Source organism: Narcine bancroftii, chromosome 2 (genome assembly GCF_036971445.1).
Source record: "Narcine bancroftii isolate sNarBan1 chromosome 2, sNarBan1.hap1, whole genome shotgun sequence".
Lineage (NCBI taxonomy): Eukaryota > Metazoa > Chordata > Chondrichthyes > Torpediniformes > Narcinidae > Narcine > Narcine bancroftii.
The window spans coordinates 149,507,116-149,526,567 of NC_091470.1; the positions used below are offsets into that span (position 1 = coordinate 149,507,116).

A 19,452-nucleotide genomic window follows, 5' to 3' on the forward strand; every position below is an offset into this window, starting at 1 on the left:
TATGGAAAGGTAGAATGCAGAAATTCAAAGGTGTATCCCCTTGGAGAAAATTGCATATAATTTGAGAATAGGGTATATTTTTTGCAAATTTGGAGCCAGTATATGCAAATTTTAGGTATAACTACGTAGTGGTGTTCTTCCAGCCTCTTGATACCTGTGTTAATTTTCTTCCCTAAATTTATCATGTAAATTTTGCTGGAGTCCTGTGTGTTGGAAAATGATCCTCCGAGCAATTCATGAAGCTATTTTTTCTTTTTTTTCACCTTATATTACTATATATCCTTGTGTATGGGAGGGAAGGGGGGGGTTATAACCATGACTGAAACTCTCTTAAATTTAAATGCTTGTTGTTTTATATAACTATTTATTTAATTACATGTATGCAAAAAAATTTTGAATAAAATATTCCAAAAAAAGCATAGCTATTAGCTCACCACTATAACAGCATCAGCAATTAGGGTTCGATTCTGCTGTTGTCAGTAAGGAGTTTGTATGTTCACGTGGGTTTCTTCCAAGTGCTCCAGTTTCCTCTCACCTTCCAAAGACTTATTGGGCTAGTAGCTTAATTGGTCATGTGGCGGCATGGGCTTGGGGGCTAGTAGAGTCTGGTACTGCGCTGTATCTCTAAAATTAAATTAGTCCAACAATTTTTTTTTTAGTAATTTGACTCAGTACAGCTACTATGAAAATATTACCAGCCATCAGTACAAAATCATTCAACAACATAGTGGGTAGAATAGCCTATGTAAACAAGTATCCAGAAGCTTAGTAGGGATTTGTGCTGTAAAACTGCATGGTTAAGCTTCCCACCTTGAAGAATTATTGGAGGGGTGAGTCAGTAGATTTTGTCTGTTGCCAATCTGCATAGAAGATCTCTGAATTTAAATGATGAGTTAAATCTCTTCTTTCTTGGAAACATTTCCAAGTACTTCTTGAAGGACTGCATCACTGTCTTGTGGGAAAATTTGGCAACCATTCTGTTTCTGTTCTGTGAGGGAGAAATGTAGTAAAAAGGATGAACAACAAAAGCCTTACCAGCTTGGTTGGCCACTCTTGAGCAGAGTAGCAGGCTTCCTAGCAAAACTGAGTGAAGTACAAAACCTGATCTAGGGTATAAGAATTGCCATTCAGACTGTAAGCTTGTTAGGATACCTTGTGTGAATATCAAGTTATATTTTGGTCAAACATAATAACAGAAAATTCCAGAAATACTGGTGAAACTGTGTTAATGTTACATGTTGCTGATGCAGTTGCAGAGACAGAGGAAAGGGAGAGAGAACAAAGGAAGGCCTGAGTTCAGGTGGAGACAAAGAGTGATTGAATGACACAAGGCAATTCAGTTCAGTCAAAGCCATGTTGGCATTAGCCTTCCAAACATAAAGCATTGGCTTTGTGAAGGCCTTACCCAATGCCCACAGAACATAGAACAGCACAGCACAGCCCTTGAAGTTCTCCTGACCAGCACCCAGTATTCTTGGTATAAAAAAGCTGACTTCTGACATCCTCCCTAAACTTTCCTCCACTCTCCTTAAATGGATTCCTCTGGTGTTGGCTATTGCTGCCCTGGTAAAAAGGTGCTAACTGTCCACTCTATCTATGCCTTGGCCTTGCATAATCTTGTATACCTCTATTTTGTTGCCTCTCCTCCTTTGTCACTCCAAAAAGAAAAGCACCAGCCCTAGCCCATTCAACCTTTCCTCATAATCCAGGAAGCAGCCTTGTAACTCTCCTCTGCATCTTCTCAAATTCTTCCACGTTCTTCCTATAAATGATGCAGTTGTAACTGATCACTAAGTTGGGCTTACCAGAGTTTTTATAAAGCTGCAACATTAACATGGCTCCCCTTTTTCCTTCATCCCATATGCCACATGCTATTTAACTAAATATCTCTCTCTCTCTCCTCTCTTTCACTCCCTCCTCAATCATGCTCTTCCTATTTCCCAGCCACCTTCTCTTTGTGCTCATCAATCCTGTCACATAACCTAAGTCTCAACTGGTAAGCAATGGCCTTGGATGCATTTGCCACCCAACCTAATCTTGACATTAAACTGTCAGAAGTAGCCATCTTATTTTTTTAAGTTTTAAATTTGTTGGTTTGAGCCCCACTATAAAGCCTTGGTTGCATACCAAAGCTGACAGAAAAGTCCTTAACTGTTGTGTTGGACTACTGGAGGAGTCGCCTTTAAGATTTAATCAAAGCCCATCTTGCCTTTTAGACCCATGCAAAAAATATAATTGGCCGACTGTAAAGTGAGCAGAGAAATCATTCCTAATGTTCCAAGCATGATTTCTCATTTAGCAAAGTTACTACCTTATATATTTATTGTCACATTCCTTTTTTGGGAGCTTACTATGCACGAATGCTTCCTGTATTACACCTCAAAGTTCTTTCATGGCCACAATCAACACCCTGAAGTTGTGCACATATGTACAGTATATAGATTTATTTGTTTTCCTCGAATGTTGATTCAGTTTTTATCTCAACTACCTAGATTTCTCACTTTTTTTAAAAACTCCTCTTGTGAAGAAATTTCTCCTGCTCCCTTTCTAAATCAGCTTTTAATCACTTTGGGTGTGGTAGGTGTGAATTTCAAACTAATGGTTGCACCACTAATTATGTTGGGCTGAGGAACTTCAGAATGGGGAGGAAATAAGTAAATACAGCACACAAAAATATGATTAAAGGATTAAAATGTAAAATAATATTGTACTCAAAATTATGATCTCGGAGTACAATAAGAAAATTGATTTAATAACTTTTGAAAATTAATTGAATGTATATTTTATCACATTTTCAAACATAAAAGGAGTTCATTTCAGCCCATTTAGTCTATGCCAGCTCCTAAAGCAATCCCATTCCCCACTTTTTCTACTTAATGTTCTTCCAACATTCTTATTAATTGCTCAAAAAGACTCACCCACATGTTAGGATTTACAGCTACCTATCAACCTTCATGTCTTTGGGATATGGAGTTTCAAAAATATCACAGTTGCAAGGAGAATATGTAAACTTTATACAGGCAGCACTGAACCTGAATCACTGGAGATGCGATGCAGTAGCTCAACTAGGTACACCATAGTGTGCTCCTGAAGGGATTCAGAGACAAGCAGAAACACGTAACTAATAACTAATTAGATAGGTCTTCCATAGTTGTGAATTGCCTCCTGCCTAATATTGAACTTGTAGATCTTCCAAATAATTTCCCAGCCTTTAAAAACAAGGCAATGCTGAACATGATAAAATAAATACAACGGTCCCTCAATTGCAGATGTTGTTATTTAAGACATTGTGCTACTGGAAACAGCTTGAGCCATGCAAGAGGTTACACATCGACCCTCCCAAGAAAATACATGCTGCTGGTGAAATGCCAAAAGACTTTAATAAAATGCAGAAAGGATTCTGTTACTTGAGGCCAATTGTAGAAGGGTATGTGTATGTGCGTATATCGTAAATGGCAAACAGACCAAGCCAAGCTGTGTGGGAGTGTAAGGAAAACCCTGTCAGCCTGAAGAAATTAAACCACTAATGAGCTTCACCTTGACAGAGTGTTGATAGAGGCAGCGTACACAGCTGTATGAGCTTGGGGACCGCTGGATTGAAGTTGGTCCCTTCTGTCTGTCTGTCTGTCTGTCTGTCTGTCTGTTTGTTTCTTTCTCCTGCTCTCTTTTGCTCTCTGTCTGACCTAGACACAGCAGTTTACTAGAATTATGTTATAAAATCTTCTTGTCCTGTAACCCCAGAAGTCATTGAATTCCTAAATGACCATCATCAAAATGTTGTGTCTGACTTTTAGTCTATTATTTCTCTTGCTGGATTATAATACATAGATGGTTTTCTGCAACATTCGCACTTCCGGTCACTGTCACTGCCTTTCTAGTGTTAAGGGAGAACCTATGAATATATCAGGACTGATAGAGGGTCTGCGAAGAAGCTATTAATGGTAAGGTTTCCCCAGAAGTCTATCCGTTTTGACTGGGCATTGCCAGGAATGTGTCTGGGTTAACAAGTCAAACTCTGAGCATGTGAGGCTCTGCAGGAACTCTAGGAAATGTATTAATGTTTGTTGGATTACCTTTAGAAATGTATGGATTTTTTACTGGAGTTCTCACTGAGTGTGTCAATCATTGCAGGAATTTCCTGTTTCAAAAAATATACAGTATTTATTTATCAGTAAGCTTTGGGAATATGAAAACATGTTTGGGGGTTTCGTTGGGAGTTTTGATATTTGTTCAATTCTTTAAGGAAAAGTTTGAGAAAATAATAATACTCAATTAAAATTCTTAACATAATCACACATCTGTTTACAGATATTCTTGTAAAAGCATGTTTATTGTGATAAAGAAATAAATAGCACAATTAAATAAATGATCTTTGAGTAAAATATTAATGTTCACAAGCAAGTGCTGTTCCTCTATAAATGGTATGTGTACTTTCTGCATAAATTGGCAATTGGAATTATGTCAAATAAATGCTAAGTTACTTAATTGACCAGGAAACATCTTGATATGGATTGAGAAAGTTAAAAGTTTTACATCATACTTTTTTAATGCTTAAATAAAATGTTTAAAATAAAAAAATTTAATATAAACACACAGAAATGGTTTAAAAATATACACAAGAAATTCATTTTTTTGGTAGTTAATGCTCCTGTAAAGTGGCTTGGGGAATAATTGGCAATGCTAAAGGTGCTTTATAAATAGAAATAATGCTTACTTTTATGTGGTAGGAAATGTCACCACAGAAATATATCTCATCCCAAAGCAGGAAAGTAAATTCCATCATTGGTTTTTATATGTAGCATTATGTTTCTTGCCTTTCCTTGAGAACTGATAGATAATAATGCTCACACCTCAACTACAATCTAATGAGACAGAACTTGCCAGTAGGAACAATCAGAACTGCATCATGTTATACCATTTTGTTTACTAAGTACAGAGATGCTCCAGGTTACTGAAGACCAGGTTTACGGAAATCCATGATATCTTAAAAATGTAGGTGATAATCAATTCAATTCAAGGCCCAGATACAGTAATAAAAAAAAACAAAGAAAGAAAGGTTATAAAAGTAACTATAATATATGCAAAAATGTAATTTCCCTCAACTGTACTCTATATACATAAAATAGATGTAAGTTGACAGTGAACGGATATGTATGTACGGAAGGGAGTGAGAGAATGTTTTGTTTTTGTTTGTTGTGTTTGTGAAAAAAGTTTAATATATCGTAAATTTAAAATGCTACTATGTATATTTTTGAGAAAAAAAAATCCAAAAAATATTTTTTTTTTCAGAATTTTCAATTCAGGTAAGTTAGTTACAGAAATGAAAACATTTTCAGAAATTACAAAATGGGATAGTAGCTAGTTGATTCAAAAAACAACTAAACTTCAAAAAAAGTTTATATGTAACCTTTCATATCAAACAGATACCATAACTTTAAGAAGGCAGCTCCCAGTAAACAGCAGGCAGTCATTTAAGAGAGTGCAATAAGGCAATTCTCTGTTGACACTTGTAAAATGAACATTCTTGATAGTTGGATAAATTATACTGGTTGCTTGTATTAGTGTGCCAACATTACATATTACATTGTGTATGGCTTTGTAGTATAGCAGAGTCAGGATGGCTTTGGGAGCAATTCAATGTAAAGCATTCCATTATTGTCACAACTGTTAAGTTCCTCAGAATCAAGGTAGTCCATGATGGGTGTACGCATCTTGTCTGTACAGATTCTAGCTGAATACCTTATTTGTGTGATTATTCTTTTTTGAGAAGATAAGCAATATATCGTCTCAACAAATGTCAAAGCCATGGATGATAATATGTGTCTTTACTTTGGGGAAGCTATTTGATCTTCCACATAAATATCTATTTGCCAGCCAATCTCTGATTATCTTCCTCACTTGGCCAGGTTTTGAAGAAATGCAACCACAAGGTATTTGACATTAAAGCTCCTAGATTATGGCCTCAAAGACAGTCACTAAAACTGTGAAAATGAAGCCTTCCGATCCTTGAAGTTTTAGGACTATATCTTCAGCTTCTCTGGCACCAATAGATTGGCCATTTCAAATCCTTTTATTTAGAATCAGTGCCACCTGATCCATGAAGACACAAGAAAATTTGAGTGATGCCAAGAGGAGTGTTCTTTGCAATGCATGTTATGGCCTTCCTCTGAATGCCATCAATGAAGGTGGAAACTGATCAGTCACATTGCAATACCATCAATGAAGGCGGAAGCTGATCAGTCACATTGCAATATCATGTCAGAACACTATTTTATCAGAATTGAAATAAGAGACAACTTTCAGGATGAAACAATCATAACTTTAGAGTGCCAAAAAACAAAAGCCTTTCAACTTCTGACTTTAAACTAGAATTCCTCACCAACTGTTGATCACAAACTATTGACGTTAATTTAGGAATCAAAGAATTTCAGAAATGTACAAAAGAGAAAGTGGCCATGTGGCTCATCAATTCCATGATGACAAAACTTGGAGTGAACTAAGTTCACTTCCATTCTTTCATTCTGGAGCTCTTAAAACACTCAGCAAGGGATTCTGCCACCAGGTTCCAGATTCTCCCTCACCTTTGAGCAAGAAGTAATGGCTTTTCTTCCTTTAATTTTTGTATAATTTTAATTTATGCCCTTTCAATGTCAACCTCCCTGATAAAAGAACTGCATCCTTTCTTTTCTAGACCTCTCATAATTAAATTTTAATTTAGTCTCCTTTATTCTAAAAAAGTTACATTATCAATCTTCCTCACGGCTACAATTGTCAACATCCTCCAAAAGTATATTTAATTTTTCTTTAATATTTTTTCTTTTTTCATTCTTTATGGCTCTCCTTAGGAGAGTTGGCTGAAGGGGGGGGGGGGGGTTCTTTTCTTTTTTTTATATATATAAAAAATTACATTCATGTTTATGGTTAATTGTTGTATATATCATATATTATTTGTTTTTTTGAACGAATAAATAAAGTTTTTTTTTAAATCCTCCAAAAGAGATTTTGAGTAAACCATTGCTAATGAAGGATGAACCTCAAACTTTAGGAAGCTTTGCAAGCAATTTTCCTCTTTCAATTTGCATCTTCCAGAATGCATTATGTATGCTTCAACAATAGACAGCAGATTGAAAGAAAAATTCACATAGCACAGCTAGTCTGTGATCTCAGCGTCCTCAATTTGGTCTAATGGTTCAACTTGCTAAAATTGAAATAAGAATAAAATCTGTTTATGGCTGAAGTTATAAATACTTAATATATGGATCCTGAGACTCTAATTTCAGAGTTAGAGGGTCAAATATCGACTTGAAAATTATTACAATGACTTACTTGATTGTTTCTTTAATACAACATTTTAGCATAGTGGGTTGCTTTCTTCCATTCCTGACCACAAAGAAATATGAAATTAATTTGGTGGTTCATATGAATATTTAAGTAACTATCTTTTTAGAACAGAAAATAATAGTATACAAACTAAACAATTTAAAAAGGGAGTGCAGAATAAAGTAACTTTCTTTGGATGAAATAATGTCAGTATAGTGTGAGAGCTGAAAAAAGGAACGACGTGGAACTCGCAGTGTCGGGAGAAGCCCGTCAGCAACTCAACAATCAGTCTCAATGTTTCGGATTTGTTTTGATTGGTCTTCCATGGAAATAACAAGAGGGAAAATTACATCTTTGACATGGTACCAGAAAAGTGACTGATGGATGGAGCCTCAGAGAATTTCATCTGATCCTGAACTTACTGAGCTGCACAAATGAAACACTAGACATCCTAATTCATCAAATCTTTAAACACATACAGTCATATTGCAAACTGACAGGAATGTGTGGGATCTAAAGTCTCCATGTTATATGTGCCCAACTGGGTATTTCCAGTTTGCATTTTAGATTTTCACACAAGCTGATTCATGGAGGACACCTTTAAAATTAAGCAAGATCTTGTCACTACCCTGACTGCAAGTAGTCTTCACTCCCAATGCTCATGTGTCCATGTTATTGAGCAGACATAACCAATAACTTTTGTTAAAATGAGATTAGGGGTTTAGTAGGGGATAAGGTACCATCACATTGATTAAATTGATAGTTAAGAAACATGTGTTTCATGCCATCTTTATTGTTTTTGACATCAGATGAAGGTGAAAGAATGTAGCTCTGCAGGAATTTCCCAAACTGCAATCTCCCCAGTAAGCTTATACATTTCACACCAGGGAAACAATTTGTATGGCAGGTCATGTAGCACATTGACTCTTAGAGATGTCTTTTAAAGCTTTCAACATATGATTGTTTTTCATTTGCTTGAGTGAAAGGAAGGCAGGGTCACTCCCCTAGAAGTTCAATGGACTTACACAGTGAGTAGCTGAATGTGTGACTGAGCTTGTTGTTGCTCCATCTGTAAAAAAAAACCTCTTAATTTGACTCAGTAATTTTAATTAATTGTTTCCCAGCTGGTGTTTCAGTCCTGATCATTGTCTGGTCTTGTTGAAAATGCATTTGCTTGAATGCCAGATGAGGCCACAATTGAATTTGGCATCAGATAAACTGTTAATGGTCACTGTCAATGCCTATAAACTGACAATGACCTAAGGCAGTGGTTCTCTATAATTTTTTTTCTTTCCACTCACATACCACCTTAAGTCTCTCTCTTTGGCTTGGCTTCGCGGACGAAGATTTATGGAGGGGGTAAAAAGTCCACGTCAGCTGCAGGCTCGTTTGTGGCTGACAAGTCCGATGCGGGACAGGCAGACACGGTTGCAGCGGCTGCAGGGGAAAATTGGTTGGTTGGGGTTGGGTGTTGGGTTTTTCCTCCTTTGCCTTTTGTCAGTGAGGTGGGCCTTAAGTAACCCCTTACAAAACACAGAGCACCTGCTACAGCATCCTAAATTCTCTGTGGTTTATAAGGGATTACTTAAGGTGGTATGTGAGTGGAAAAGAAAAAGAGGAACAGATTTGAAAGTGAAGAGAGTTGTGGTGTAAAAGGAAACCAGAACATAAAATTGGTGTGTATGACAGGGTGGAAAATTCATTGAACACAATGTAGTGAGAAATGGTGAGGTGCAAGTCTCTAATTCATATTCAGTTTAGAAACATTGTTTTTATATAGAGGCTTTATCAAGAATGTTGAGACACAAAAGATAATAGAATTTAAAAGTCTGTCAGATAAGTATTTGAAAATTGGTCCATTTTAAAAAAAACAAAAGAATCAGGTCATCTATCTCTGTTTTGAAATAACTCACCGTCCCCACTGCTCTCTAGGATATTGAACTCCAAAGATTCATTTTACTCTATTTGGAGAAATATCTTTCAATTTTTGTCCTAAATGTCCTACCTTTTATTTTGGTTCAAGACTCCTCATCCAGGGGTAACATCTTTTCTGAATCCAGTCTGGAGTTCTGAAAATATTTTTTTTAAGTTTTAGTGTAATTTCCTCTTATTTTTCCAAACTCTAGAGAATAGAGGCCTTCTCTGTCTTCATACAGAAAACCCACCATCCCTAGAATCAGTCAAATAAGTTTTTAGCATGTTCCCTCCATGACAGGTATACACTCTTTACAATAAATTAGAAAATATGCCTCTAATTAGGCTGCTGCATTTGGGAACTTGTCACAATGTCCTTAATCTCCTTCCACATCTCCAGAAGAAAGCATTGCTCTGCAGTTGAAAATATAGGATAAAGGAACATCGTGCCCATTTCTGAAGACTGAGCACAATGTAAAACATATGATTGCTTTTACTTCAACAAATCCTGTTGAAACTTACAGCCGGTGTTGTTGCAGCATGAACTATGGCAATGCTAAGTGAGTGGAAACTGTCAAAGGGGCAAGTGCGGCTTTATGAATAAATGAACTGCAAGCTGCTTTGCATGTGATGTAACCTGTTTTTCAAGATCAAGATACAGATGCCAAAGGGTGACAGCACTGAAACACTGCTACTATCTATAGAAGATGCAATGTACTTCAAATGGTTGTGGTTGAACCTCTATGGGTGAAAAGGTCAATTGCTATGTTATCTGCTTGAGTAATTAGAACCATAACCTTTACCATAGATTGCAACAAGTTTCAACTTTATTTTAACCAACACAAAACCAATTTTGTTTATTATGAGATGTGGAAATTCTCTTCATTTGTACCTGCAATGATTTTCCCTCCAAAATGTCCCTACTATTTTAACATTTACTGAAGGAAATGTAAATTGTACTGCAAATGACAGGGCAACACTGAAAAGTAGTTAATTATTGACTGACACTCAAATACAGAAATATTGAGCATTCCAAAACATGCTGGCATAATCTTAAAATTAAAACCACCAAGGATATTCAGCAGTGAAATCAGGTAATCACACAAAGGAAATGAAAACATAAGCAACTCTCTCCTGTATGAAATTTTCAAGACTGATAAGGAACAGAAGCAGGTGTTGAGGAATAAAAAGGCTATGATTTAACTGAACACTATGTTGGCAGCAAAATCGAGACCAACATTTCCATGCAGCATTGATAAGGACTGCTTTATTAAACTTGGGCCTTAACTAACCACTCAGATGGATGTTGATGATCCAATTGTGTTGTTTGATAAACACTAGTGTCTTCTCCTATATCCTAAAGCTGCAAAAACTGATTAATTGGTCATTTATTTCACTGTAGTTTATGCAGCCTTACTCTGCACATTTCACTGGCACTTGATCCTAGTAATTAACACGCCAGTGTGAATGCTCGTGAATCAGCATGCAGGTGTCAGATCCCACAGTGATGGACTGCCTAGGAAGGGTGCATCATCACCGGGGTGATCTGATCCCCGTGTGTGCCAGTTAGCCCAGTGTGAAAGGGAGAGGGGATATCCCTGGGACCAATGAGAGAGGATAGGCACCCTTCTCTTCTGGGATGCCTGGTGGTGAGTGTGAAAGGACGCAGAGGACCAGCTAACAGTGGTCCAGTGTGAAGGGCAAAAGCAGCTTCTTTAACCAGTTCATTGAACAGCCAATTTACTGGTTAGCTTGTGTGAAAAGGGATACTTCCAATTAAAAACATTTTGCATGTTTGTGGACATAATCTATAAACCTACTTTGGTTACTTTCTTGCACAAAACATTTAAGACACACATAGATCATTATAGCACAGTACTGACCCTTCAGCCCACAATATTATGCCAACCCATGTAAACATACTACACAACATCCAATCCTTCCCTACATCACACACATAACCCTCTATTTAGAAGTGCCTATCTAAGAGTATCTTGAATGTTCCTTTTGTGCCACCCTGGCAATGCATTCCAGGCACTGTGTAAAAAAAAACCTTACCTCTTATATCTCCCCCTCACCTTAGATGTCCTCTGGTAATTGCTATTTATGCCCTTCATAATTTTATTTATTTCTATTAAGTCACCGTTCGTCCTTTGTCACTCCAAAGAGAAAAACCTGAGTTCTGTCAACCTTGTTCTCCACTCCAGGCAACAACCTGGAAAATCTCCTGTAAACTCTCTTTAAAATTTCTGCATCCTTCCTGTAATGAGAAAATTACTGAACAGTGTGAGCAGTTTTAGAATCTAAACCGTATGCTGCTCCATTATCTCTGTATAAAAGGTTAAGGATTTTAAAACCAAATCACTTTCTTCACCTCTTCTCTTGAAGATGTTAATATCTTTGCTGGGTATTCAATCTCATGTATTGGCTGGCTTCCATTATTTCAACCTTATGCCCATTATTTATTGTTAAAGAGGCAAGCAAGCCAGGGTTCAGTTTTGTCCACATCTGATAGGCACAGTTCCCCCAGAGCTGAGGGTAGCAATGAAATGTGGTAATCCCAGTTGACACAAAAGGATCACAATGGAACTTATTTTCATTATTGTTAATATGGCTGAAACAAACCAACACATAAAAGACAAGTGATAAAACCCAGAACTGAATATTCAAGGATCAAAAGAAATAGGTTTGAGCACCCAGGATATGTTTTACTGGCTAGGAACTTGATTGTCTAATCAAAAAAGTGGCCTTTCCTACAGCTTAATCCTCAATATTTAATAAAAATGACCAAATAGAAGGCTAGAAATTTAAGATTATCCTGCTATAACTAATGGAACCCAAAGCCTTTAGCATGCTACCTAGAGTCAGGTCCATGAGGTTGTTTGGAAGAGAGGCCTATTGGTTATATGTATAAATGGGAACTAAAGTTGGGTCAGCAATCTGGTAAGTGGGTAGAATTATGTAGTTGAGGTTCAAGGCCTTAGCAATAATAGATGGTTGGGTTGTGAAGAGAAAGAAAGGTCAATAACTTTGGGCTAAAGGCTGACTGGTGATTAACTGGAATGAGGCCATAAACAAACTGTTGGTGGGGAGAGGAGGAGATGAGGGCATCAGAATTTTTGTGGAGATTAGTGATGTGTTTTTTCAAAAAGATAAAAGTTAAGTGGGGAATTACCTTCATGGAGTCCAAGACCAGCACAGCTTTGTGAAGACCCAATTTTACCTGGAGGCATTACTCTCATGCACCTCTGAGGTGGAAATCTTAAAGATGATTAAGAGTGACTAATGGTTAGATACACACTTTTGAATTTTTGGAACTTTACAAAACAATGCAGAAATTGGTGTTTTGATGTACTGAATATATTTTCAATCATGTCTCATTAAAATTATTAATGTTATGTAATCTGTAGCCTCTGTCATTGGGTTGTTAGCAAACTTCAGTGACACTACCTTCAATAAAATATCACTAAAGATTGTTGGAAAAAATTAAAAGTTTTGTTAAAATTGCAGGTGAAAATGATGGAAGAAAACCCTATTCAGTTTTACAAGTAGAAGTAGATGTGTGCACCTCAATTACAATAGCTGACCTCAAACCTTGTAGGCACTTCCTGCTAGGCATTCACTGAGTATTTTAAATAAGCATGAAGTTTTTTGGTGTGAAACCACCCATATTGGAACAACACATTGAGAAAGCATAAACAATTTGAGTTTTGAGTTTTGAATGTGTCAGATGCAAAGCTCAGTGAATTTATCTTAAATACAAACTGTCCTATTCAAGGAAAAGAGATGATGACACTGGACAGGACATGAGAATTTCCAACACATCATCTAAATGCCTACTTACTGAATTTTGCTATGATTGTAAGATAATATCAATTTAAACTACAGTGTTCATCAGGGTGTTTAAGCAGTTCACATACCATTCAATTTCAGCAGGGGAGGATAATGTTCCTTTTTGTATTTGGAGTGCCATTTGTGTTCCTGTTTTTGTGTGTTGTGTTGTTTGGGAGGAAATCCTGTTCCATCGCTTTCAGTCAAGGTTATGAACTAATATTTTACTTCACACCTTCTTTGACCCAGGAATAGTATTGCAGCTGTTCAATTCATTTCAGAAAACAGGGAGTCATTCCTATTGTCATGCCCCCTATCATTTAGCCAAGTCTTTGTTGGTGTCTTCCTGTGTCAAAGAGTTTGAGCTAAGTTTTGCAAAAAGTGCAGATTACAAGAAAAGGTGCCTTTCTTGTGCATCTATAGCTGACATTCTCTGCTGTGATCAGAATATGTGAAGTTATTGTCCGGTTAACACAAGAGCATGAACTTTTAGTAAATAATATTGCCTCAGTCCTCCTGCAGCCCTGCACTTCTATTTTAAAATTTAAACATGCAGCATGGTAACAAGCCCTTCAGGCTCATGAGCCCATGCCCCCCAAATGCATCAATTAACCTACAAAAACATAGAAGGATTGAAGGGTGCGAGGAAACTAGAGTACCCAGGAGAAAACCCATGCAGACATGGGAAGAACAAAAAACTCCTTGCAGTCAGTACTAGATTTGAACCCCAGTTCCAATCGCTGGCACTGTAATCACTATATCCTGCCTCAGCTATTTAATACAAGATAAATTATTAGTCTGTTCACTTGGGTTGCAATATGTTTTTTTTTCTTTATATCATTGGATATGATTAGCTAGAATAATGGCTGGCTGACAACTTTCACAAAAATTATATGCAACCTGTACTGCTCATTTATCTCCCCCAATCTAAGTGGAAAAAGCCTACTCACATCCATTCTGTCTATACCCATCATACTCTTGTAAACCTCTATCAAATGTCCCCCTCATTCTTCTTCACTCCAAGAAATAAAGTCCTAACCTGTTTAATTTTCCCTGTAAGAAAAAGTTTGAAAACCACTGTTTGAATCGTACCTCGTTGACTCGTTATGTGCACGGTTTCATATCTCCAAAGGAAATGGGCCAATGATCATTTTTCTCAAGCAAAATATTTCAGTAACAATTCGGTCCAGGTCAGTGATTCTCAACCTTCTCTTCCTACTCACATACAACCTTAAGCAATCCATTACTAATCACAGAGCTCCGATGGCATAGGGATTACTTAAAGTGGTATGGGAGTCGAAAGCAAAAGGTTGAGAACTACTGATTTTTATAAACTACTTACAAAATAAATAAAAAATAATGCAAGAAAAAAAGTCAAAGTGAGGCAGTGTCCCTGGTTCATTGTTCATTCAGGAATCTGATGGCAGAGTGGAAGAACCTCTCCTTGTGACGCTGAATCTCCAGGTTCCTTTACCTTTTTTCCCCAATGGTAGCCTGGGTGGTGGTGTTGCCTTCTTTCTGTTTCAGTATGTTCCTTGGTGGGTAATGAACCCAGAATGGTATTCCACAGACTCCTCCATGGATGGAGCAAGTGATGTCTTTAAGGACAAGTGAGCAGTACGGAGGTGGCCTTTCCACTTATACAGGGTTTCTTTGTGTTGCCAATCTGTGGAGTCAAAAGTCCCTTCTTTACTTTGTGTGGTCATTGACCGAAGATTTTAAGAGTCAGTGGGGATTTTGCAATTCTTTCAAGGAAGTTTTGAACACATCCTTTTCTCCATCTTTTGATTTGTTTTTTTTCTCTCCCATGACAGAACTCAGAATATACTACTATACTTTGTTTTGGGAATCTGTTATTGGGCATGAGAATGACATGGCCTGCTCAATATTACTTATTGACTGAGTGTAACCAGAGCCTCAGTGCTGTCCTGGGAGATGAGCCAATGTTGTTTACTTTTCTACCACTGAGTGCAGTAGATTTTACAGATGGTATCTTTCCAATGCCTTGAGGTGTCAGATATGGGCAGTCCAGCACTCAGAAGATAAAGGAGTGCAGGGATCATTGCTACACAAAAGACCATGACTTTCATGCAACTCCAGCATCAATCTTTAAATATTCTTTTACTCAATCAAAGATTCATGAAAAAACATTGGTGAATTTCATAATCAAGGTCTGCCTTCAAAATGGAATACATAACCAAATCAAAAGGAAGAGGCTATTAAATTTACTGAAAAAAAATTGATATAGCATTCATGCAGGAAACACATCTAACTGAAGTGGAACACAAGAAATTAAGGAGAGACTGGGTAGGGCACATAACGGCAGCATCATATAACTCAAAAGCCAGAGGTGTAGCTATATTAATCAATAAAAATGTACCAATTAAAATAGAGGAGGAAATAATAGATCCAGCAGGGAGATACGTAATGATAAAGTGTAAGATATATTCAGAATTTTGGAATTTGCTCAATATATATGCACCTATTAAAGAGGATTAAAAGTTTATGCAAGATATCTTTTTAAAGATTGTAGATACGCAGGGGAATATATTGATAGGAGGGGACTTTAACCTTAATTTGGAATCAAAGATGGATAAAACTGGACAAAAGACTAGCAGAAAGAACAAAGTAGCCAAATTTATGGTTAAATCAATGCAGGAAATGCAACTTTTGGATATATGGAGGAGACAACACCCAAAGGAGAAGGAATACTCATATTATTCGAGTAGACATAAAACATACTCAAGGATTGACCTGTTCCTGTTGTCAGCCCACATTCCAAGGGAGAGTTAGGAAAATGGAATATAAAGCTAGATTGTTATCGGATCATTCACCCTGTTACTAGCAATAGAGCTGGAGGACATCCCATCAAGAACATATAGATGGAGATTAAACTCCATGCTACTTAAAAGACAGGATTTTAGAGAATTCATTGCACACCAAATTAAAATGTACTTTGAAATAAATATGGAATCAGTGAAAGATAAATTTATATTATGGGATGCAATGAAAGCCTTCATCAGAGGGCAGATAATAAGTTATGTAACTAAGATGAAGGACTACAATTGGGAAATAGAACAGCTGGAAAGGGAAATAGTAAGTACAGAAAAAGAACTAGCAACAAGGGAAGATACAACAAAAGAAGAGAATTGGCGAACAAAAAAATAAAATACGGAACACTACAAACATATAAGATGGAGAAGAACATAATGAAGATAAAGCAGAAGTATTATGAGCTAGGAGAAAAAACACACAAAATACTAGCTTGGCAGCTTAAAACAGAACAAGCTAAAAGAATGGTACTGGCATCAAGGGAAAAGGACAAACAAATTGCATATAACCCAACAGAGATCAATGAAAACTTCAAGGAATTCTACGAGCAATTATACCAAACTGAGAACGAAGGGAAAGAAGACAAAATAGATGAGTTTCTAGCTAAAATTGAACTACCGAAATTGCAAGAGGAGCAAAACAAATTGATAAAACAAGAGATGGCATCACTCAGCTATTATGTGAAAATGATTTTCAGTCATGGCAAGTTGATAGAGGAACTTTGTCTTGCAAATACTGAGTATTAAGCTTACACTCTTGTTTGTATGCATGAGTGAAAGCTGACAACTGACAATGGCCTGGAGCTCTACTCTAGACACCAATTCAAAACTCATATGCATACTGTATCTTGACTCTGAAGGATTAGATGACCTTGATTCTAGGATGTAGTTAGTTTAGAATGAACTGTTCTGAAATTAGTACCACTACCCTCCACCATCAGACTCCTCAACAACAAACTCAATCAGGGATTCATTTGAGGACTCTTACTTCTTCACTTTAATGTTTTTTCCTCTCTGTATTGCACAGTCAGTTGTTCACATTTGTTTATTTGTTTACATGTGCACATTGTTTACAGTTTTATTTGCTCTACCAATCAGTACTGTAGTAATTCTGCAGGAAGAAGAATTTCAGGGTTGCATGTGATGTCGTGCATGTACTTTGACAATAAATCTGAAATGACTCCCATGGGAGTTCATTGGAGATTATGTGGCTCCATTATAAGAAAGACTGAGGAAAGCACTGGCACAATGAAGCAACATTTAATAGCAATCTTCACTGCGATTGGCTTACATACCATCATGAAGCAAATATTAGGTTGTTGCCAATTATCTTCTAATATTTTAGAGGAGTCACAAGACAATTAGGATTTAACTTTACCAAAATGAAGAATTCAAGATAAATATTTATTCTGCCTTTTCTTTCCCCAATAACTCACTCTCAGAAGATGTTGCTATCATTGGGAAATCCAGCTGTCAATTTCTCAAAAGCTGAAAGCTTGAAAACACAAAGCTGTGTAAAAGTTGTTTTCCATCGCTCTGCTAACACCAGCAAACATTTCTGAGTCACATACCATGGATGGAGAAATTGGCCTGGACACTTAGAGGCATTGTTCCCCATAGTTGCTTGCTTATGACATCCTCACCTAGGTTACAAGGTTCAAGGTTCCTTTTATTGTCATGTAATAATACATAAAAATGTAATTTACATGATATGCTTCACCTTTTGCCACAAGGCAAATAGGAGTTGCCATGAGCATTGCCTGGCATCCCTGACAAAGGGAAGGATTCATTTTGGAGACTGATCCGTGTCATAAATCAGACACATAAATTGCTTAGCATAACATCCCCTGCCTCAATAATGAAAACAATCAGGAATGATTAGAAAAATGTTGCTGTTTGACAGAGAAACAGTTATAAAGATGTAATTCACTGCTCTAACTATAGAGTAGGTTGATCTTGTATATGAAATACAGAAAGTTAGCATACAGATGCAGCAAATAATTAGGAAAGTATTTATTGTGAAGAGGATGAATTATAAAAAGGGATGCTTTGGACAGATTGTATAATGGTACAAAGACCAGACCTGGAGCATTATAGTTTTAGAAATGAGGGGTTTCTTCACGTATCTGGAATTCTGTACCCTTGAGAACCATGGAGGCTTAATCATTGAATGTATTCAAGGAAAAGAGATGACTGAATTTGATCTGTTGGGGTGTTAAGAGTTATGGGAAACAGGCAGAAAAAGAATCTGACCCCAAGATCTGAATAAACTTGAACTATTGAACAGCAGACAAACACAGAGCTTACTTCTGCTCAGTTTTCTTTGTGTTCTTTTGCTCTCATTAGTTGTCTACAGCCCATGGTGACCTGCGTGGCCTGCACCCCCCACCCCACCATGCTTCTTAGCTGTGATTGTTTTCAGCTGAGCTTTCCTCATTAACTCACTGCCACATTGTCAGGCAGACTATGTAATTACTCAGATAGAGTTGAATTTATGAACATGTCAGGTTGCACTGTCTGCCAGGTTTGAAATTCACATGTTCACAGGTGGTTTCCGGATGGTCCTTGTTGGCAGAATTATTTTTCTGTATTTTTTCCTTGTTGAAACTATAAATTGTACTTTGGCTGGATAAATGGCAGCCCTGATCAGCTGGAAGCTCATTATAGAGGAATTAATCTTCAATATTTGGTAGCTGTAGCATGCTAAAGGTTGGCAATCTAGCCCTCCACTTTTCCTACATGCACCTCCCCCACCTTTTCATCACTAGGCCCTGGACCCTGGGAATGTAGCCTTGTTGGAGCCTTCAGGTTGTAAACCTTACCTTACAAAGGGAAGGATTCATTTTGGAGACTGATCCGTGTCATAAATCAGACACATAAATTGCTTAGCATAACATCCCCTGCCTCAATAATGAAAACAATCAGGAATGATTAGAAAAATGTTGCTGTTTGACAGAGAAACAGTTATAAAGATGTAATTCACTGCTCTAACTATAGAAATGGAAACACACTAGGCCCAAGGGGCATTACAATGTTGTGGTTAAGTTACTGGACTTGTATCCAGAGGTCTAAATATTGATCTGAAGACACAAATCCCACTTCAGCAAATTAAATTCTAGTCATAAATAAATCTGCAGTAAAAAAGGTAGTTATCAATAATGGTGACCATGAAATTACCAGATTGTTGTGAAAACCCATCTTGTTTGCTATCGACTTTCAGGGAGGAATTCCCAAATCAACATCTGCTGTATTTCAAGTTTCCTGAAGTAAAACCCCTTTCATTCCTTTTTTTAAAAATTCATTCTTGAATGTAAGCACTGCTAATAGGCTTAATTGCCCATCGCTATTGCCTTACAGAAGATGGTAATGGGATGACTTCTTGGACAAATGCAGTCAATGTGTAATACTGTTAAGTAAGGAATTTCATAATTTCACATGGTCTGAAGAAGGAACACTACTATATTTTAAAGTCAAGATAGTATGTGATTTGAAGGAAATTTGCAGAACTTGGTATTCCATACACCTGCTACCTTTGTCAATTTAGTTGGGAGAGGTT

The 19,452-nt window shown here is 37.0% G+C and overlaps 1 protein-coding gene and 1 long non-coding RNA gene across 18 annotated transcripts in view; one reads left to right on the forward strand and one right to left on the reverse strand.

Annotated features, from left to right (window-relative positions):
• LOC138754356 (uncharacterized) overlaps window positions 1-17,525 on the reverse strand; it is a 92,549-nt gene extending 75,024 nt beyond the window's left edge. For 2 of the 5 annotated variants that reach the window (XR_011351693.1, XR_011351694.1), the window contains exons 1-6: window positions 17,333-17,506; window positions 14,540-14,731; window positions 9,326-9,389; window positions 7,327-7,380; window positions 811-988; window positions 435-624 (exon numbers count right to left, since the gene is read on the reverse strand). This is a non-coding gene — a long non-coding RNA (uncharacterized lncRNA). Of the gene's footprint in view, window positions 1-434; window positions 625-810; window positions 989-7,326; window positions 7,381-9,325; window positions 9,390-14,539; window positions 14,732-17,332 lie in introns of all 5 variants that reach the window. The other 3 variants (XR_011351696.1, XR_011351695.1, XR_011351697.1) reach the window with 3 other exon arrangements.
• prdm16 (PR domain containing 16) overlaps window positions 1-19,452 on the forward strand; it is an 829,575-nt gene that overhangs the window by 657,856 nt on the left and 152,267 nt on the right. The window lies entirely within an intron of this gene.